Below are 21,352 nucleotides of genomic sequence, written 5' to 3' on the forward strand. Positions count from 1 at the left end.
CCTCCTGTTATGTCCAGCCACCTGCAAGAATGTTGCCCGGGGTGTTCTTGTTAGCTGTTGTTCAAAGGCTGCAGGCAGACTGATGAAGATGTTCTACCTCTTTGTACCTCTAACCTTTGAAAAACCCTTTGCAGATGAAAAGCTCTGCATCTGCACTAAAAGCTGGTCACATCAAGACCCAGTCTAATTAGCCTCATCGAGAGCTGATTTTCTGTTCCCTGCTCAGGGCTTCTCTGCTTTTGTGTGTCTGCTCCTTCCAATGCATAACACGGGGATGAGAAATTAGGACATAAAACATGGAAATGGGATCCACAGGCCTGCACCTTGGTAGGTCTAATAGATCTGGGATGTCAGGATTCCTGACAAACTTGATAGGCAAAGTTACTTCTGTTGTTTTCCCTTCCCCTCCTCCCTGCTTTAGATAATTACCTTTTTAGAAAAAAAGGGGTTTTTTTGTGTAGCATCTGATGCCTCAACCTCACACATCACATGGTTAGAACAGATGAATATTGCTCTTTTCATTAAAATACTAGAAAAGTATTTCAGTCCAGTTTTATAAGTATTTTTATCATGGCTTTTATGTCTTTATTGCTATACACATGAGCCCAGAAATAGATTTTTTAAAAAAAGGTAATTGAAAATGTTAATCATATCTTAAACAAAAATATTTTGCTTCAAAGCTACAAACACCAAATCCTTCAACAAATCAGACTTCATTTAAAAGCAAAAGTATAAACGGAAAAATATCAACCACCTAAGGTTAGGTGGTTGCTTACTGTTAAGCAAGTGTTACTTCTGGTAGTTGTCTGAGGAACTTCTCCCATGTCAAATGCAGAATAGAGATTCCTCTGAATTGCTGCAGCACCAAATATGCCTTTTCAGAAAAGACCCCCAAGTTACTGCTGCCCAACAGAGACATACTTTGACATGTTATTTTCTTGTTCAGCCACTGCTGCACCCTGGTCCCCTGGGGACAGAAAATTTTAGATTGTGGCAGAGGGGAGGATCTGCTGTAACAGAAGGTGCACAGGAGACTGGAGACGAGGCTTTTTCTTTCTTGTCTAAGACACTGAATTTAGCAAACCTGTTCATAAAGAATACCTGTCACCCCTTTACTTTCTTTTACCCCAATATTTACTAGTCCTGATAAATTTTAATTATTTTCATACATTATGTTTCTCGGTGGTTTAATTAAAAGCAGAGAGAAACTCAGTAATTTCCAAAATTAATTTGAAAGAAGCTATTATTTTGAAACAAAACCAAGACATTTTTCTTACTAAGGGAGAACAGGAGTTTCCAAAACTCCTGTTTGAAAGCCATGCTCCTATGTGTGACTCATGCAGATTGTTTGAAGTATCCATTTCCTGCCATGAGCTGGGGGAAGCCAACCTGAGCAGTGTGCACACAAAGCTTAATTTCAATAGAAAGGTGATACAAGAGTGACTGGGGAAGGACAGAGTGGCTTTGCAGCTCTGCTGGGGCTGTTCAGTTTAAATTGCTCTTCACTGATGGAAAAGGAACTCTTGCTGCTGTAACAAAGCTGTTTGAAGATGCAGACAGTTTGTTCATAAGCCAAGTCCTGGTTGTGATGAACAAGCATTTGTACCCCAAAATCCACTGGCAGCATTAACAGACCATTCTTTAGACAACTTGCTGTCAGAACCTGTAATCCCAGGAGCAACTTTCAGTGAAAGGCGAAAGGCTTCTACTCTCATTCCTTCTAACAGCTCTTACACCTCTTCACAGCACTTGCAGAAATCCTCAGCATCCCAAGTTCCCCCTGGAAAGCAGGATGCTGTGTTCCTTCTCACTTTTCAAGATTCCTCATCATTTGCAAGGCTTTATTTATATATTCTGAATGTTTTCACCAAGATAATAATGAATAGTGTAAGAGCCTGTGATGTACTCCTTCCACTTTGTATCTGGTACTTCCTGCAGGGAGGGGATACAGGAAGGCAGTAGAGATTCCATGCTTCAGGAAAGGTCCACCCATGAGACAGACCTCTGACAGGTGCACCTTCGATGCACATTCAGTTTACAGGGAAAACACTACACCCTAGGAAGAAATGTGGAAAGGCAACAACTTCCCATTTTGATTTTAGGAGCAGACTTCAAATGCAGCCTCCAAGTACAGGGAGCACTGGGATTCTAAGCCACACCACATCCCTGTGAAAACTTCCAGCAGCCATGGCAAAATGACTGCAGAAATAATGCAGAATCCTGGCCCTGCTGTTGTATCAGGAATAAGGTACTGGGGATAGAGCCAAAGAGACAATAGTTGAGCATATTTTGGGAGGGAGGGAGGGATTGTCTGTACTGTAGAAGTTTCAAGCTTGTGAGAAATGTTTCCAAGAACTGGACAAAGGATGGGAGAACAGACAGATAGTACCAGAGGCAAGAGAACCAGAAAAATAAACCAAACAACAGTTTTAATAAGAATTTCTGCATATAGTAGTTTAGATTCGCCAATCTGAGTTTCATGGCCAATGCACCAAATAATGTAATGGGTTCTAGTGCTGGCTAAAGTCACCAGGGTACGTACCCATTTGTTGCTCTGAGATATGGATTACAAGAAGGGAAAAACAGGCTTAAAACTTAAAAGGTATAATGAAACTTTATTAAGGTCCTTATTATTAAAGAAACTTTATTAAGGTCAGGACTACAAGAATAAGAAGAATCAGAATAAAACCTCCAGAACACCTTTCCTCCCCCTGCCCAACTTTTTCCTTTCCTAACTGACCACATAGAGACAAAACCTGGGATATTCAAACAGTACCAATTATACAATAGTCTTTCATCACTTCTTGTAGGGAGAGGAGTTTTCTCTTGTCATGCCATGGAGACTTCTCCACAAGAAACAGTTCTCTCGTGGCTTTTCATTTCCACAAATAGCAGCCACCCAGGCAAAATTTCTGCATCATGACATTCCTCCCATTTCCACAGCCCTCTAAGAGGTGTGTCCATGGACCATGAACTCATGGGGTATTATTTTAAGGATGAGTTGTTCAAACGCAAAGGTTCTCTTCATCTGTTTCTTCTTCTCTCCCTGGGGGCAAAGGGTCTTCCTCACTCTCATCTCTCTCCCTGTTCAAGCTTCTCATGGGATCACAGCTACTCCAATCTGCTTGACTTCATCAATGGATGCCTCTGCTCAGATCTGCAGTTTGAATACTTCATCCCCCCCATACTCAAGAATTAAAGGAGATATTTCAGTATATCATTGTCCATCTCCATGGTACTACCAAAAGGATTTTCAGCTGCATTAGGGCATCTTTGCATTCACCTTCCATCCGAGGCTTGACTCCTTCTTTTACTGACTTTGGTGTTTTCTTTCCATGTGTCATCACTTTTTTTCTCTCCCTTGATAGAAGATCAAGGTCTGCAGGTCTCATCTATGTAGTGAAAGGGTTAATAACTTTCTCAGGTCACAGCAGTCATGGTGTTGGATTTCAGGCTGTGCTGGGCCCCTCTCTCTGCCCAGCAGTTGGCAGTCGCTGGGAGGGGAGGCTCAGCCTGGAGCCATTGGTGCGTGCCAGGGAGAGGGTTTAGTGTCGGCAAGATGTCAGCAGCTGTGGCCAGGCCCAGCCTGGGGTCGGGCCCACAGCCTCCATCTCCTGCCTGGGAGCTGTTGGGGTCCGGCCTGGCGTCCCCCAGGCCGCACAGGCTGTGGGTGAGCAGGGCTGGCCTCACCAGAGCTCCGGTACCTTCTGGGTCCAGAAGAAAAGAGAGAGAGAGAGAGAGAGAGAAAGAGGGAGAGAGAGAGAGAGAGAATTCCCGGGTTTGTGGTTTTAAGATGCGGAATTCACAGAGGCAGATCTATGTAAATAGTTCAAAATGCTGCTGTTAGGTCTCAGAACTAGCCAGGTGTTGGCCTGTCTCAGGCACAGAGGAAACTCCCAGCAGCTTCTCTTAAAGAAATTACTTTAGTGGGTGTTTCTTACTTCTTTCCCCAAATATCAATCAATGTGAAACCACCACAGTGGATAACAAGATTAATATTTGTGGTAAAGTTGAAGCAAAGGAGCCGCTAGAAGTCCTTTTCTGAGGACAATGGCAGCAATGCCTCAGCCTAGGGGAAGGTAAGTACATTAACCAGAGTTCATCAGTGACGTGCTATTTTCTAAGAGTCTCCAAGATATCTCCTTTCTCCTCTTCTAGATATTTAGATGTGTTTGTTAGAGGCTAGGGAGGATGTTTCTTAGTGCACCAGCCCTCAGGAGTTCTTGCCCTGACTCAGGAAGATACACAGGTACATAAGGAGCTGCTCCACTCAGTCTACAGATTCAGTTCCTTGGCTTCTGTTTGGTCTGCTAATTGGGAAACCCTTCCCTCCCAGGAGCAGTGCCATCCCTTGATGTGATTTAATTAGCATCCAAAGCAGAACCCTCACATAAAACTCTCACTAATCTCTGCTGCAGCTCAGCTTCCATCCCACCAAGGCAGTACCTCAGTTGCCGGTTCCCACCTTGGCAGTGTGAAAGCAACGTATGAGAAATTTCCACTCAGGCACAAAGAGCACACAAAAATGGAGGGCAAGACCAAAAGGAAAAGGGCCAAGAAAGGAAGCAAGATCCAGAGTGCATTTCTTTTGAGACCCTGAATGCACCTCCAGAAGACACTACAGCTCAGGTGGCAGAAGCTGACAGAGGGAGGGAGGCAGCTCACACAAGCAGAGGCTCTGTGAGGGCCTCAGCCGATGTAGATCCTGTGGAAGTCATTGGCCCCAAAGGCGGCGTTGCACTTGGGGCACTTGCGCTGCCGGGTGTCATAGCGCGTCTTCACGCACTCAAAGCAGAAGACGTGGAAGCACTTGGTGAGCACCGCATCCTTCTTACGCATGTTGCAGCATGGGCATGTCAGACGGGCCTGAAACACACACACAAACAGAGCTGTGAGGGGCCCTGCAGCCCAGCTGCTGTGCTCAGAGATGTCTCAAGGTGAAGGTGCTTTGATTTCTCAGAAGGACAATGTGGTTTCTTCAGTGCCAAAGTACAGATGAGAGATGTCAGATACTGAAAGTGTGCCTACACACCTTCTGCCTAAAGTGAAAAGGGAACCTGATAGTGTTAGCATTCAGGATCACACATAATCACGAATGATTATATGAAGGTGCTTTATTGAAGAGCTCTGGGTGTCGGGGGTACACATACCCAAATCTGACCTGACTTGGTTTTGAGTTGAACATGTTTTTATATAACTTACATATTAATTATTAAACTTATATTTTTCTATTGTATGCATTGTTTTTACCCAAGCATGGATTTCTCGTGATCCCCCCTCAAACCCCTAACATTGTTCCTCATGTTCTTTAAACAATAATTATATCTAATCACATCTAACAATTGTGTAATTTATCATATATTGATTACACAGGTGCAGTTTGACCTGATCTTTAGCAAGCACAAGGCCTAACATTTCTCAGGGCCTATTTTTCCCAGGGCTTGACAAGCCTAACCTTCTTTCTAAGCCCCCAAATTTTCTATGATTTTAGAACTTTTTACTATCAATAGACACAGATACATTGTAATCCTTGATTTCCTCCATCAGGATCTCATCACAGTTGGGAACCATGTCAGGCTTCTTTGTGGTCTCCAGCTTCCTGCGCAACCTATAAATATCTTCCTGCATAAAAACAGGAGACCAAGTGAAGGAGCAGTACTTTTTCTGTCACGGCTTCTCAAGGACCAAAGAGAATATCACCTGGGTAAGTAATGCCACCCATAGTTTCATCCCCTATAATCCAAGGGACAACACAATCATCTGATGCCACAAGAACTTGTCAGTTATCAGCAGAAAAAACCTGAAAGAGCCAAGACCTGATGAAGCCAAAGATAAAGTGAAACTGGACACCAAGAGCAGTTAAGCTGAAACCCTCTGCAAGCTCAGTGTACAAGGAGAAGGACACTAAAGCAGACAGACCTTGAAGGATTGTGCATAGGATATATACCTCAGCCCTTTTGAAGCTGAACATCTCTTTCTCTCTAGTTACTCTGTTTTCCACAATCTCCTCCTGAAAATCACGTAACTTCTTCTGAGCCAGCTCTAGCTGGGCCTTCAGATCATCTGCAAGCTGGGCTGCATCCATAGCCTGAGAAGGAAACCAGTATAGAAGGACCAAACACAGAAAAACAGCTCTCATGATTTCTAGTCCCTTGTTATTACTTTATTCTTAACAAGTTCTAATCATTTAGCTACAAGATTCCTTTGGGCAGAGCCAAACCTTGGCACACTGCAAAGCACATCACTTAGAAAAACACTAATGATCATCCAATTCTCAATGTATTTTCAGTCTTCCAGCTTCCAGATTTTCTCTATTAAATTGTTTAGAGGCAGTTCTACAGCTGAACTAGACAGAACTGTGAGATACCTATTTCTAACAATCTTCTCTCTTCACTTTTCTCTGCTAACTTGATAACCAAATGCCCTTAATACCATGAATTGTCGTATTAAGACAGGTGACTCTTGATGAATTTTCCGCAGCCCCTCTTTACAATGATATTCCTGCTTTCCTTTCTGCCTATTTTAGTGTAATTTCTGTATTTCTACTAAAACCTAACAACAAAGGCAGCATCAACAACAAGACTAAGTCTTATTCTACTGGTAACACACCTACTTTTTTGATCTTAGGCATTTGTTAGAAGTGTTCCCATTCCCCAGCTCTATTCTCCTTTTGCTTATCCCATCTTTCCTACAAAAGCTTTGACCCCAGTTAACCTAATCTAGCTGCTGTCTCTTTCTTCACCATAGGTTTCACAGAAACACATATGACCTGCTTCTCCTTACCAAAGGAAAACCACTCTGTAGCACTTTAATCATAGTTCTCTGCAGGACTCCTCAGCCTTCTGATATACTCATCCAAAACCAGGGAATATCAGGTTCTGTAATGCCAATGAGAGCTCAGAGCCTTCTATGCCTCCCACAAGGCAGCAGCTCCACCTCACAAACCAAGAAGAAACAAAGGCATCACTCACCTTGCGTTTGTTCATTTCCAAGGCCTGTGTTTGCAGACCCAATTCCTTCTCTCCTGTTCCAATACTGCTCTGCAGTAAGTGTTCCTTCTCCTCCAGCTTTCATACAACCTGCAGCTGGGCATCCACCTTGGAAAGGGAGACAGAAGGAACAGAGCGAATGAATGCATGCTCTGGTTGGGTCTTCAGAGCTGTCACTCAAGCTGCAGGCTAAAACCACCTCTTCTTCCCCATCACCAAGGAGCACACCTTCAGCTTGCCTTTTCCTCCCTGAACAGCCGTGCCTGTATCCAAAGAGCCCTAGCCAGATCTCTCTGGTCAACACTTTAAAACCTAGCAGTCAAATATTTGCAACAAAGATGTCTTAATTTTTGGACAGTGGCTTAAAGACTTGTTGGAAGGCTATGAACAGTTCCAGTGTGGTTCCAAGTATGACAGAATACAGAGTCATAGAATGGCCTGTATGGATGCTAAAAGCAGGCAGGGAGAACAGAGCCTCTGTGAAACTTAGTCACACAGGCCTCTCATTGTGGCCTGAGAAAGCATGAGAAAGAATCCAAACAGTCCTTGGTAAAGGACAATAATTTGCAGGTGTTGTTTAGTCAAGGGGTGGTGTTCCACTTATGGTGATGTGTACCCTTAATGACCAATGAGAGTTTTACCTCTCAGACCTTCTCAAACATGTATAAAAGAAGATTAAGAATAATAAACTTTGCTCTCCTGGACAATGCAGCTAAGAGAGTCAGTGTCATACTCCTCGCCATTCCTAATATGGTGTGACAGGCCTGGATTGGAAGGGACCTTAAAGATCACCTAGTCCCAGCCTCCCTGGGGTAACCTCCACTAGGCCACATTTGTCAAAGCCCCATCCAAGCCTGCCCTTGAACACTTCCAAGTACACTGCCAGTAACACGGCACTGTTTTAGCTTTTGCTGAGCAGAACTTACACAGCATCAAGACCTTCTGTGTCTCATGCTGCTCACCAGCAGGTTGGCTGAGGGTGCCCAAGAAGCTGGGATGCCACACAACCAGGACAGCTGATCCAGCTGACCCAAGGGGTGTTCCGTACCCTACAATGTTGTGCTCAGCAGTAACAGCTGGGGAAAAGGAGGAAATGGGAGGATGTTCAGAGCTGCAGTGTTTATTAAGTAACAATAAAGCATGATGAAGCCCTGCCTTCCTGGAGATGCCTGAACTCCTGCCTGCCACAGGAAGTAATCAATTAGTTATTGTTTTGCTTGTATGGACATCTTTGCTTTAACTGTTAAACTGCTTTTATTTCATCTCACCTGTTTTCTCACTTTGTCTCTTCTGATTCTTTCCCCTTCCCCTCAGCAGGGGAGCACGCAAATGCCTGTGTGCAGCTTCCTAAAACAAATAACCCACAACACTTCCACCTTCCCCACCAGCTCTCTTGTCTTCTCTCCTTTTTCCATATTACCTGTGTTTTCTGTGTCAGAACCTGGTTTGCCAGCTCCTCCTTTTCTTCTTTCAGCAGCTTATGGATCTGGTTGGACTTGATACATTCTGACATCAGCCTGAAGTTGGCATCATCCTTCTCCCTCAGCTGCTGCATCAGGCGGATGTTCTGCTCTTGCATGTCTTCAAAGGTTTGGCCTGTCACATCCATTTCCAAAATCAGGGCCTCCTCCTCCTGCAAAAGAATCACAGGCTCTGGCCAAACTGTGCCCTGGACCCCCTACAGTGAGCCTGAACATTATATTCAGAGACACCAAACCTAGTGAAGATGAAGAAAGATAACAGCAACCACAAAAACGTACTCCCTACAAGTCTGTGCCACAGCAGAGATACTCAGAATTTGAAGGTGCAGAGGAAAGATGGTCACCTGTCACTTGTCTGGCAGAATCAGTTTTGACATAGTCATTGCCAGAGCTGGGAAGAAACCAACTCCCAATTCCCAGAAGCTGAACAGCTGTCAGATACAGCAGGCCAAAAACTCTACATGTGGACAGCTTGACAGCTTCCAACTAACAGGCTGCCAAGCCCCTTAAACTCACTTTGGCCACTTCAGCATTGACAAAGTATTGACAAGAGCAGGTCTGTTCTATAAGAATCTGAATTCTAAAAACATACACATCAATTCACTGGCTTCCCTCTTACCCTGCTGAGGTGGTCCTGCTCTTTCATTGCATTAAGCCCTTTTTAGGAGAAGGTATGTATTAGTTCTATGCAAACATATTCACTAGATGAACTGAGGAGATAATAACTCTTAAAAAGAAATTGTAATCTCTTCCCCAATGGCTGATAAAGCCAATTCTCCTCTGTGTGCTTTACCAAGGCCACATTTTTAATTGTTTATTTCATGTTAATTGTTATTAAACAATTCCCACCATGGCCTGCCTGTAATACCCCAGAGTTGAGGGTTGAATGGGTTAATTTGTTGGTGGTTCTTCTGCTTGTTTTCTTTCCTTTTTGTAAACAAGGACCAAACTCCCATCTTTGGCCCATCCAGATATAAATTCCTTCTCTCTTCCTGGAGGTAACCTGAAGGCAGCTCCTTCACAGTTGCCCCAGCCAAAAGAGAACTCATCAGAAACTTCTCACCTGCTTAGCGATAGCAAGTTTCTTCTATAAATATTCAATCTGTTCCTCCACTGCTCGGATCTTGCGGAGGGCATCCTCATCAGCCATCTTTTTACTCTCCTTTCGTTCTTTTTCTTCCAATTCTTTCACCTTCTGCCGCAGTTCTTCAAGCTACAAGAACCAAGCAGAAATGGCAGAAAATATTAGGATGTGCCCTGAGCATTGTTAAGAGCCTATTTTCCCCAAAATTCTCTGAAACATTCAGGACTGCCTTCAAAGCATGGCAAAAAAAAAACAAACAAAGCCATGTCATTTTGGTTTTGGACAGAGTACTGACATCTCAGGCAGATGTGCCACTGAGATGGGCTGTAAGCCCAAGACCTTGACTTCCACACCTTTGAAAATTTCACAGCGTCTTTTATCAGAGTAGGAACATCAATCTCCTGCAATAGAACATGAATGGATATGTGGACAGAGAGCAACTGCTCCTTTAAGGGCATCTGGTCAAGAACCTTTTTCCATACAAGAAGGAGACAATAGGAAAAGGAGGTGGTAAAATAAAACATATAGAGACATAAACTTGTCAGACAAATGGAAAGGGAGAATGTGATGAGAATGAAACCTGGTCAGTCACACTAAATAATGAAAGCACATCAGAGTGTGAAAATGTTTATTCCATCAAGGTTATCTGAGTGTGGAAGAAGGAGAAAACCAGAAACAAAATATACAGAGACACAAACCTGACAACATAAACACAGAGACAAAGAGAGGAAGAAAACCACTCCAGTCACAACAGCTGATAGGATTCCAAGAAAGCACAGGAACCACTTCCAGAAAGATCAGCTTGGACTTTGTAACTGATGACACTGTAAAGCAGGAATGGCTCCTGAACTGGGAGGGCTGTGGGAATCAAGAGCTGTTCAAATCCAGAAGCAATATGCAGGGAAATGGAGATCAAGGATGAACAAACTGGGGTTAGACAGAGAAGGGTATAAAAGGGGCCAGTCCCATGGAAAATATGGGCAGTCAGTACACATTTGTCTGGCTCAGCCTTGCACATGATCATCGCAGCCTGTCCTGATCTATCTTCTTTTTATTACACATTTTCTTAAGTATCCCCACGTAACCTAACTCTTTACCCCATGTATGTGGGCTACACAGAGTAAGTGCTGCCTATAGGTGATTATGCTTGTGAAGAAGGTAAGAGGGGCTTGGAACCACAGGGGTCCCAAACAGAGGGACATGCTGGTACTTAAGGGATCTGCAAATGGGTCTGTGCTTATGAACTAGAGATTGTTGTGTGTGTGTGTGCCTGCACTAGCAACCAGTCCCTGTTTATTCCAGACCATTCCAATCTCTAAGTGACAAAGCTGAGAAGACAAACAATCCTCAGATCTGAGGAGAGAAACAACACAGTTCTGCTGCAGAGCATCTGAAAAAAAAGTTTAAGCAAAAAGTAAAAAGGAAAAGTAACTAGAAATACCTCAGCTTTTGCCTTCTTCTCAGCTGCCATCAGCTGCACTTTGTCCCTCTGCTCTTTGGGGGCTGATCGGTACATATCTAGCAACAGTTTCATCTCCTTCTGGCTCTCCTGGGCCTTCCTGGAGAAAGGGAGACAGACCACTGTGAGAACACAGCAGCAAAGCCACACAGCCAGCATGAGAGCCTGGCAATATTCTTTCCATCGCCCACATGGATACGGAGTCATCCTTGGCTCATCTTATGCTGGTAACATAAAACAGCAGCTGAGTACAGGCTGGAAAAAAAAATATTCAGGCACATGGGCTAAAAGGCATTAAGTGGGGTGGAGATGAAATATGTGTCCTAACAATAAGCTACAACCTATCCAACTCTGCTTTGGGAACCATCAAGGAGTGGGAACACTCCTGTGTGAATTTCTATGTTATTGTTATGACAGCAACAAATAAACATTAATTGACCTACACTTCTGATACCACGAAGTATCTGGTTTGGCAATTCATGCTCTAGGCTATTGTAGGAAAAACACTTCTACATTGACCACATCACAATCAGATACAGAAGGCGTCAAGAAACTCTCTTGGCTCCAAACTTCAATGATGCTGATCCCGTAACAACAAGAACATGCAAACACCCCAGGCTTGGGCACTGCTCCCACAGGAAAAGGAGAGACAACAACTCTTACTTGAGCTCAGCCTTCAGCTGTTTGATCACTTCAGCCTCCTTCTTTCTTCCCTCTTCATGCTTCCCTTTCTTCTTCTCTTTCAATTATCTCTCCTTCTCTGATTCCTTCTGCTTCTGCTTTTCCTGCTCTCATTCCATTTCCTTCTCTTTCTCTTTTTCTCGTTCTCTCTCTTTCTCCTTCTCTCGTTCCCTCTCCCTTTCCCGTCTCTCCCACTCCCGTTACTCTTTGTCTCACCTGGCCTTCATTTCATTAATATTTTCAGTAGCAGCCTTGGGAACAGACACTTGGGCAGAAGGATCATCAGGCTCCTGCTTGATCTCTGCAGGTTCCTCCTTTGTGTCTTCAGTGCTGGACTGGGTCTGGAGGAGAGCACTGCCACTGCGAGAGTGGATCTGGCGTGGAACAGCAAGAGAGATGACCAAGAAAACAAACATTTAAGTTCTTAGCCAGGAGTCTTCTTTACACCCTTCTCCCTTGTCTTCCCAGACCTATGCTTCCATGCCCCTTTTCATGGAACACAACATAGCTACAAAGGAAGAATATTCCTTTGGTCAAAGGCAGCAGCGAAGTGCAGAGCTCCACAGAAAATTTCACTGCATCCTGCACAGTGTATCAGAAAGGCTGATATTGCTGGCAAGGGTGACAGCATTCCCCCTTCTCCTAAGCACTTTCCCCTCTTTTCTGGCATTCCTGCTGTGTTACCTTGCTCAGGTCAGACTGGGCCTCTCTCAGTTTGTGCTTGTATCTCAACACCTCTCCCTTCAGCTGGTGGTTGTGATTCTGGAGGCTGCTGATGAGGTGACGCATCTCCCGATTAATTGGGCCTGCAAAAACAGAAATACCTCTGTAACAAACCATACTTCTGTCCACGTTCTTGGGGACTTTAATGAAAATGGAAAACAAGGTGACAATAACAAAGGACAAAATAAGATTGTTATCATTCTGCAACACAACAGAGCAGCAGACAATACCTGCAGAAAAAAAGTCACGCCAGTTTTATACACAACCATAAATCCTTGCAAATTCACAGTCCTAAGTTCCCACTTAACATTATTTTTATACCCATAATCCCATGGGAAACCTGTTGTGTTACAATAGAAGTCTGATTTAAATGCTACTTTGGAAGTAATTTATTTCCTCTGATAAAACTTAAGAATTACTGATTTGCTATCTAGCTTATCCTTACTTGGAAATGAATCCTCCCCCCACAAGTAATTTTTAATAATGTAAAATATCCTGTCATAAACCAAAATGTTAGCAAAGTCTATCTATTATGCAGCATCGAGAAAGTAGTCAGACAACATGGAACTGGCCTCCCAATAAAACAGGTGAAGCGCTTTGTTTTTTGAGATGAAGAGATCTGCCAGAAAAAGTATTTAACAGTAACAAAGAATCCAGCCAGGTGTTCTAGTGCACTGCAGCCCCTAATGGGCATTGGTGGGCAGGTGGTGTTTGTCTTTAGGCACAGCACAACATACCTGCTTGCTCATTGGCAGCAAGTGTCTGTTCAAACTCTATCCTCAACATCTCATATTCTTTGCGGACTTGTGCCAGGTGTCCTCCAGCTGAATCACCTCAGTGCGTAGCTTCTTGTGAAGGCTGACCTCATCCCTCTGAGGAACAAAAGGCAACAGAACTTGGTGCTTTGAACCTCGAGTATCTCTCACCTCATCAATATAAGGTACCACAAGAGCCTGAATTATTGCCAGAAACATAAATTTCCTGAGCACCCGCAGAGGCACACAGATCCAGCAGTGACGGTCAGTGGCACGACAGAGTTCCCAGGCTGATGAAGCAGAGGTGTTACCTCGATCAGTTCAACCTGGCGCTGGTGTGTGGCACGGGTGCTGTGGAGCAGTGTGCGGGCCTCGTCAAGGTGCACCTTCAGCTGGAGACTCTCGTTATACAAAACAGAAAACTGGGAGATATATACATGCATTCAGCTTACAAGTAATTAGGGGGAAAAGGAAAAAGTTGTAATCTAAACACTATTTCTCTCTAAACAAATTCATGTGGATAAACAGAATTCAGAGCTAACTCAAGACAGTTCCCACCATCAGAGCTCTGAAATTTAGGTTCTCTAGACAGACACTTATAATAATTGGCACTGACCACTAAGACAACATCTGATTGTTTCTGTTCTCTGGTTGCACTTGCCCAGGGTGTGGGCAAGGTGGAAGAGGGATCACTACTTGTAAAGATGTGAAAACAGTTTTAACTAGATATGGTCAAAAAGGAATGAAAGATCGGGACACGGGCAGGAAACCATCACAATTTCCAACGGTGGCCACACGGTGTCACACACTGAACAGCAAGTGGAGCCACAGACAGGCTTACTGAATTGTACACTGGACCAAACTGTAACACAGCTAAAGATCAGGTTCAGAACAGGCACTGCTAATGAGCTTTCCTGCAGATACAGCACTGCAAAGCTGAGGGCAATTCAGAACACCTTCATCCTCACATAGCTACAGATGTCTCACCTTGAGCTTTTCATTTTGTGTTGTTACCTCCTCAAGATCCTGACGTAGTTCCTCCACTTCATTAAGGCAATTCCCAGCAAGCTCTTTATTCTCTTCCAGCTCTGCATTCATCTCCTCAAACTGTTGGGATAAACTGCTTGTAAATCCCACTGTTAATGTTTCTCCAGAGTGTCCTTTCAAACCATGTTTCTCCTGTGCGTCTCCAAGGAAGTAAGCTGCTTTCCAAACTATAGTAACAAAAAATTATGCTGAGCAAAATCCCAATGCAGATTTCTTCCTTTCTCCTCTTTATACCTCCTGAGACATGACTCTGTGCTTCTCCTGAAGAACATCAACCAGTTCCTGCAGCCGTCCATTCTCATGTGACAGGTAGGAATGCGGCTCCATTACTGCTTCTTCCATCAGTGATATATCTGAAAGGTACACGAAGAAAAGAAATTAATGGAAATCACGGAACACTGATTTTAATTCCTGAACAGCAAAGACAGAAATAAGAAAATAGAAAAGGAGATTTCTGGGTCTAACTTCAGTTTACCCTACCTCTCCCACAGATGCTTCCTGAAGGTCTGATCTCCATCCACAGAGAGCTTTGACTTGCACTCCCTAATTTTGCTTAGGCTCTTTAAGACTCTGCAGTTTAACAGTGCTGCACATTTCTGACATGAACACAGTACTGGCAGAAACAAGATGCTTCTTAGCCAAACACGCTGAGTAGAGTCCTCAGCATTCAAGTACAGAGGTAGCTACAATACACTTATGGCACATGATCCTTTAGTAGAGGTTTTGGTAACAAGAGTTTGGAAAGCCAAACAAATTCATTTTGGAAAACAAATGCACATGAGAAAGACTAGACTTTAATGTCTACAATGCAGGATCAGGTCTGGGGGGGGGGGGAGGGGCAGATAAGCACTCTTGAATACCTGCCACTGGTCATACCTCCACTATTCAGCACATCCATCTTCTCCTGCAGCTTGTCATACATTGTCACAATCTGGGCAACAGCTCGGCGGGAGGACTCTACATGCTCCTGCAGCTGAGATTCTATCTCCTCACTGGTACTGCTGGCTAGAGTGGCCAGGAAGGAGAGTGCTGGCTCCAGTCCTTCCACTGGAAACATAAAGAGGTGAAAAGAAGTAAATGTGTTCTCGAAGGTAGCATATCATCAATCTTTACAATCACAATAAAAGTCTTCATCTGCCTTTTGAAATGGACCTCAGCATTGTCCACAGCAGAAATCCATCTTTCCCACTGTCCCCAGACAGGTGCCTCACCTCGTTCTCTCTCATCTTTGCACTCCTGATTACTGTCAGAGTCTGGTTCAGGTTCTGGCACCACCAGTGCTTTTCTTTCAGACAAAAGGTCTCCAAGACCTTGGTCCAGGTTGAAGAGTTTAAGGATGATGCGGATATTTTCATCAAACTGAATGATGGGACAGGCAATGCAAGAGAAAGAATGGATGTGAACAAAGGAAGTGCAGTGGTACAGCAGAGACAAAAAAACAGTGAATATTAAGGAACAAAAGCTGTTACCAACCTGATTCCAGTATTGGTTGATGATCAGCAGAGAGGCATCATCAGTGGCCTGCCAACGCTCCAGCTTCTCAATGTGCTCCCGCAGCTCATCTTCGATGGCCTGGCGCTGGTCGAGCATCTCTGCGAGCTTCCGGTTCTTGGTCTGCAGGGTCCGGATGTCCAGCTCCTCCTGGACATAGGCACACGGGACACACAGGCCAGGTCTGTCCTAGTTTAGGGTAAATTAGGGAGGAAAACTCCAAATGGGGATTTCCTCAGGGAAATGCCCCCTCCCCACCCCTGGTCCGGAAAAGGGAAGAAAAAAAACCAAAAAAAAAAAATTTCTTGGAGAGAAGTGGAAAAAACTGTTTATTTAACAGATATTGAATAATATTAAATAATAAAACCTCTCGCTGTTCAATGGGATGGCAAGTCTAGGAAGAAAAGTCCTTTTCATGTGGTGTAGCTCGGCTTGCTCAGGTTCTTATCAGTCCTTTCGGCGCTGGAAAGTGCCGAGGCCCAGGCCCCGGTGGGCCACAGGCGTGAGCTCCCGGGGTTTGGCTGGGTGTTCAGTCCAGAGCAGGCTTGTATAGATCCAAGAGGAAAAAAAGGAGGGAAAAAAAAACAAAGGTCCAGGGAACTCCTCTACCTCAGCTAGCTAGAACTAACTAAACGCCAGAGAGAAGCTCTGTCTCGCTGTCTGACTGTGCTGCAGACACCACAGTCCAGGAGCAGGATGTGTGGGAGTGATGTTTTTCCTTAACACACTGCGTGCTTCTTCTTCCCCCTCTCTTGCTCTCAAAGCCAGTCTTAAAGGTGCAGATATAATATATAATATTATATAACATATTATATATATATATTATATAACTTAATATATAACATAAACCAGACAATTGGGTATATCAGTATCATAAAGTCACCCCAGGACACAGGTCACAGAAGGGCTCATACTGACCCCAGAGACATTTTTGCCTCCAGATGAAAAATAACAAAAGGTGGAGTGGGGGTATGCAAGGAAGACATACCGTTGATGAAACACCACCAAGTTTAATGGTCTCCACAGTGGTTCCCGAATCTTCAACCCCTGCCTTCTCCTCTGGAGGTGCAGAAGGTCCAGGCTCTCCAGCCGCCCGTTTATTACCAATTCCAGATATGGTGGCTGAAGCGTACAGACTCTCACCTTCTCCAAGTTCTTCCATTACATTAAAGAACACTATTAAAACATTAAAGAACACTATTAAAAGAAATGCCAACTACACATCCACACAGTCAATTTGATTTGGGGTTTTTAACATGCTGACCCATCACAGTAACAAGATGCCCAAAACAGAGCAGATCATGGAAGTCAAAATATTTTGAAAAATATCTGTTGGGAGGAATGGATTAAAAGTGGAAGACTGGTAAGGAGGACTGTAAATCACTCAAGTGACCTTGCAGCTGGTACCTTGATAAGCCAGTGATCCTCTGGCTGGGCCTGAGTTTAAGAGTGCCCACATCTCTCATACTGCACCCCTGCCCAGGTGTTGCTTTGGGGATCCAACAAGTAGCAAGATAATGGAAACAAATCTACTCCTTGTGTTCTAACTCGGACTTTGTGCCAGCCTGTGCTGACTCACACATGCTGTCCAACATTAAGCTGTAAAAGACACCAGCAGGATCAGCACTGCAAGCACAAAGCTGATGGGGAAAATATCCACTGTTTTGTAATGTTAAAATGGAAGCACTGTACCTTAACACGCTCTTTGCAAAAAAATCTTCACCCGGGTTCAGTTGAAACAGAGAAATTAAGAGTTAGAAATCAAGCATAAAGAAATGCTTTGACAAAAAGAGGGGGGGTGCTGATTAAACCATATGAAATGCTTTCTCCTCCCACAAGAGCCAGAAGAGAGCAAGACTGCAAGAGTAGAGCTAGAATGCACAAACAGAATGCAAGGACAAAGGCGCCACAGGATAAAGGGATTCTTTGGACCCCTAAGCTAGGAAAAATGGTATCAAAGTCCAAAAGATGGTAAAAGGACTAAAAAGAGCATGCAGCTGTTGTAAATGAGGCCAATCACTTTTTCTTTAAAAAGTAAACTCGTTTATTAAAAAAAAGCAAGAGCAGCTGAAAGCGAGGCCCTAGAAGCCTGCACCAACAAATCGGATAACAGGCAGCCTGGTACAGCCCGCACACCACCGCAGCTGGATGTTCCTCAGGACTTGAGTTCCGTCAGAAGATCTGGGCGCTCGGCACTCCGGAGGTTTTTAAGTCTCTCAGAGTGTCAGATTGGTGTGTTTTTCAATCTGCAGTTTCATTGGTCTAAATACAGTCCATTGATTGGTCTTTAAGATCATGCAACCTTCACCAATCATTTTTGAAACTCGACACTCCATTGGTCCGTTCCTTCAGCCAATGAGGATCCGCAATGTCATCTGAGGTTCTGACTTCATTGTCCCAGAACGTTCCATTCTGTTCTGCCTTCATTACCCTCTCATACCTCTGTCTCTTGTTCAAAACTGGCTACCACATTTCTGTACATCCGTACAATCACACACAACAAACAAACATCATTATAACTTTAACTTTCTTAACCAACTAGAGAATTGCATTATTTATAACAAGGTGAAAAGTTCAGCTGAGAGGAAGATCACTTACTTCATCCCAAAGACCCCCAGACGACCACCAGAGTGAACAACAAGGAGCAGTGGGCAGTTGCAAAGAGGAGTGGAGCTAATTTTAATATGAAACAGGGACAGCAGGTTAGGAAATGAATATGTATTAGGCATATTGTGTAATCCCAGTTTGTAGAGAATAAAAAGACAGGGACAAGTCTCCAGGGTGTGCATGTCTTTGGAGGAGCTATTCCCCATGCACCTCAGTGCAAATAAATATATACCTACTCTTCTAACTTACTCTGTGGATTATAGAGTTTTCTTTCTACATATCATTTTGTTGAGTCAGCCAGGAGAATCTCTGTCTGGCTGTGGGAGCAGCCGAGGAGCAGATTCCCTGGAGTGCCCCAGAGCCTTCCCAGGAAGGACCCCGAACCTTGGTTCACTCACCATGGAGACAGACAAAAGTATGAATTAAATATCAAGGAAAGGGCTGCTGGTAAGTCATGGCGAGATGTCTGACACACAGCACAGTCTCGGCAGGCTTGCAAGCAGCCGGCCTGGAGGTGGCTGGAGACAGAGGGAGAGGGATCGATCCCTGGCTAATGGAGCAGCCCATAGAGGGGTTTCACTGAGCTGATAGAGCAGCCCACTAGCAACTCTGGGGGTGAGTCGAGTGAACCCTTGTTTTGCTGCTATTTTGTGTGAATGCTAAGTCCAGACACGTTGAGTCACTGAGTGTGTTTGGTGTGTGAATGAGTGAGACACACCAGAGGTGCGGAGCAAGTGTGGAGCTCCATCTGCGGTTCTGACCTCAGGCAACTTAGCCGGCCAGAGAAAGGCAAACCCGAATGTGAATGAGGAATGTTGTGCTTGAATGCAGAGTGGTTAGCATTTGTTTTAACAAATGGATAAACAAATTGAAGGAGTGTCTCCTCAGCAGTGGTTTGGACTTGATCCCTGGGAATCGACTGATCCAGTGAATCAGTGGATAGAAAGAAGGAATGAATGGGTCTACCTAGGAGGAATATATGAAACCTCTGCAGGGAGGTTGGTGGCTTTGGATTGGTAATAACCTGCAGCACAGACCCTGAGTATTCCAGGGGAGGCAAATGGGATAGCTTGTCTTTGTGGGAGATTTAGAGCTGTCAGAGGATCAAGAGATTGGCATCTGGCATGGGTTTTATTGCAGTGTAGAGATTGTGGAAGATGTTGGTATTGTTGCTCTAATAACCAGCAAGGTGTATGCCCCACAAGTGAAGTGAAAAATCATCCTAATCAAGTTGATGTTGAACCTATAATTCTGAGGTTGGTATGTGTAAAGTCACATTGCGTGCCTGCAAATTGGGATTGTGTGTGGGAAGAATACAGGGAAGAGACCGTGAAATTATGTGAGGAAAAGTTTGGGTGGAAACAGGACAGAACAAGAAGGAGGAGATAATGTGAACTGGACAAAGTAAAGAGATCCCTAAAGCAAGGCCACTAGACTGTATTATTGCACATTGGGAAGACATGTCTGGACATGGGGGAACTGAGAACAAGAGAGATTTTATCGGGTTCTGCAAGGACTGGTGGCCACTGTACGAATTGGCTGATGGAGCGAGGTGGCCACCTAGTGGAATTTTGGATTATAACATGGTATTGCAACTCGTGCTCTTTCTTCAGAGGGAAGGGAAGTGGACAGAGGTATCACATGCCAATGTTTTTCTCCCTTTGAAATCACCCAGAATGGCAGAGGAATTGTGGGATCAGGATTCCATCTGACCCTCTGGTATTGGCCCTGGAGAAGGAGAGTAAGACTAAGAGAGGAAGGCTTAAGTGGTGTTGCTTGGAGTGTAGCATAGGACAACAATGCACAAAATGAGATGAGGTTTACCAGACTGTGGCCCAGGAACAAGATCTGGCAGACGATTTGCTTAAGCCTCCCCACATAAGACAAGAAAGAGATGAGGATGAGGATGTAGACTCAGGGGATGCAGACACCCTTCCGATCACGCAGCAGACTAGACAATAGACACACATATTACAGGCACTTCTGTGAGAGGCAGTGGGACCAGAAGGAGTGGTATAAGTTAAAGTTCCCTTCTCCACAATTGATTTGGAGGCATGGGAAAAGGCTGCTACCTTACAGCAACCCAGTTAACACAGCTAAACCTCTGTGATATATAATAAAACAACATAATCCAGACTGGAGTGATATGCAATTATTATTGGATGCACTGACCAAGACAGAAAACAATTAATTATAAAAATGGCAGGGGATCTGGCAGAAAATTATTATAAACCCAACAATTGGATGTGAAAGATTATTTCCCACTCCAAAATCCACAGTGGGATCCAAACAGATTATCAGAATTGACAACGTTGGAAAGCTATCAGGAGTGGATTGCAAAAGGGATGGAAAGAGCCATTCCCAAAACAATAAATTGGTCAGCTTTATATGCAGTCAAGCAGTGGCCCTCTGAGTCGCCATCCGAATTCCTTGAAAAATTAAGAGATGCCACATCACACATCACTGGACCCTGGGTCTGAAGTAGGAATACAGCAGCTAGTTAATTTATTCCTGGGGCAGTCTACAGGTGACATAAGACTTAAACTCCAAAAGCTTCGGGAGGCAGATGGGAGGAATTTAGAGATTTTGTTGGATGAGGCATGGTTCTTTAGGAACCAGGAAGAAGTATATAAACAAGGAATGAGAAAGTTTGTAGCTGTTGTGAGAGAGACAGAGAGGAAGACACAGACAGGGAACCAGCAAGCAAGGCCCATCCCAGCTGGGCAGAGACCAGGGTACAGTCTGTAAGGAATATGGTCACTGGAAAAATCAATGCCCAGAACAAAGATGGGGTGGCCTTCCCGAAAAGAGAGACCGGGAAAAGGGAAAAGTGACTGCACATGTGAAAGAAGACTGAGGAGGACTGGTAGATCTCACCCCAGAAGATCCACTGGTTATAAAATTGAAACTGGGGGGAAAACGGAAAGAAGTGGAATTTCTGGTTGACACGGGGGCAACATAGTTGGCCTTGAATAACAGTTTGGCACCAGTGAGGAAGAACTATGTTACAGTAATAGGAGCAACTGGCCAACCTG

At 44.2% G+C, this 21,352-nt stretch overlaps 1 pseudogene across 1 annotated transcript; it reads right to left on the bottom strand.

The window, feature by feature from the left end:
* Window positions 1–4,539: 4,539 nt before the first annotated feature.
* On the bottom strand, window positions 4,540–16,872 carry LOC102103160 (E3 ubiquitin-protein ligase BRE1A-like; annotated as a pseudogene). Its single transcript, XR_015772389.1, has 16 exons — window positions 16,699–16,872; window positions 15,693–15,860; window positions 15,431–15,578; window positions 15,096–15,266; window positions 14,097–14,572; window positions 13,484–13,594; window positions 13,155–13,289; window positions 12,379–12,500; window positions 11,677–12,068; window positions 10,996–11,113; window positions 9,534–9,683; window positions 8,410–8,622; window positions 6,972–7,097; window positions 5,948–6,088; window positions 5,521–5,622; window positions 4,540–4,866 (listed from the first exon to the last, which is right to left on the bottom strand). The product of XR_015772389.1 is annotated as an E3 ubiquitin-protein ligase BRE1A-like (transcript).
* Between the last annotated feature and the right edge of the window lie 4,480 nt (window positions 16,873–21,352).

This window comes from Pseudopodoces humilis, chromosome 4 (genome assembly GCF_049639895.1).
Source record: "Pseudopodoces humilis isolate 2021_Gansu_Grassland_sample_001 chromosome 4, ASM4963989v1, whole genome shotgun sequence".
In the NCBI taxonomy this organism is placed as follows: Eukaryota; Metazoa; Chordata; class Aves; order Passeriformes; family Paridae; genus Pseudopodoces; species Pseudopodoces humilis.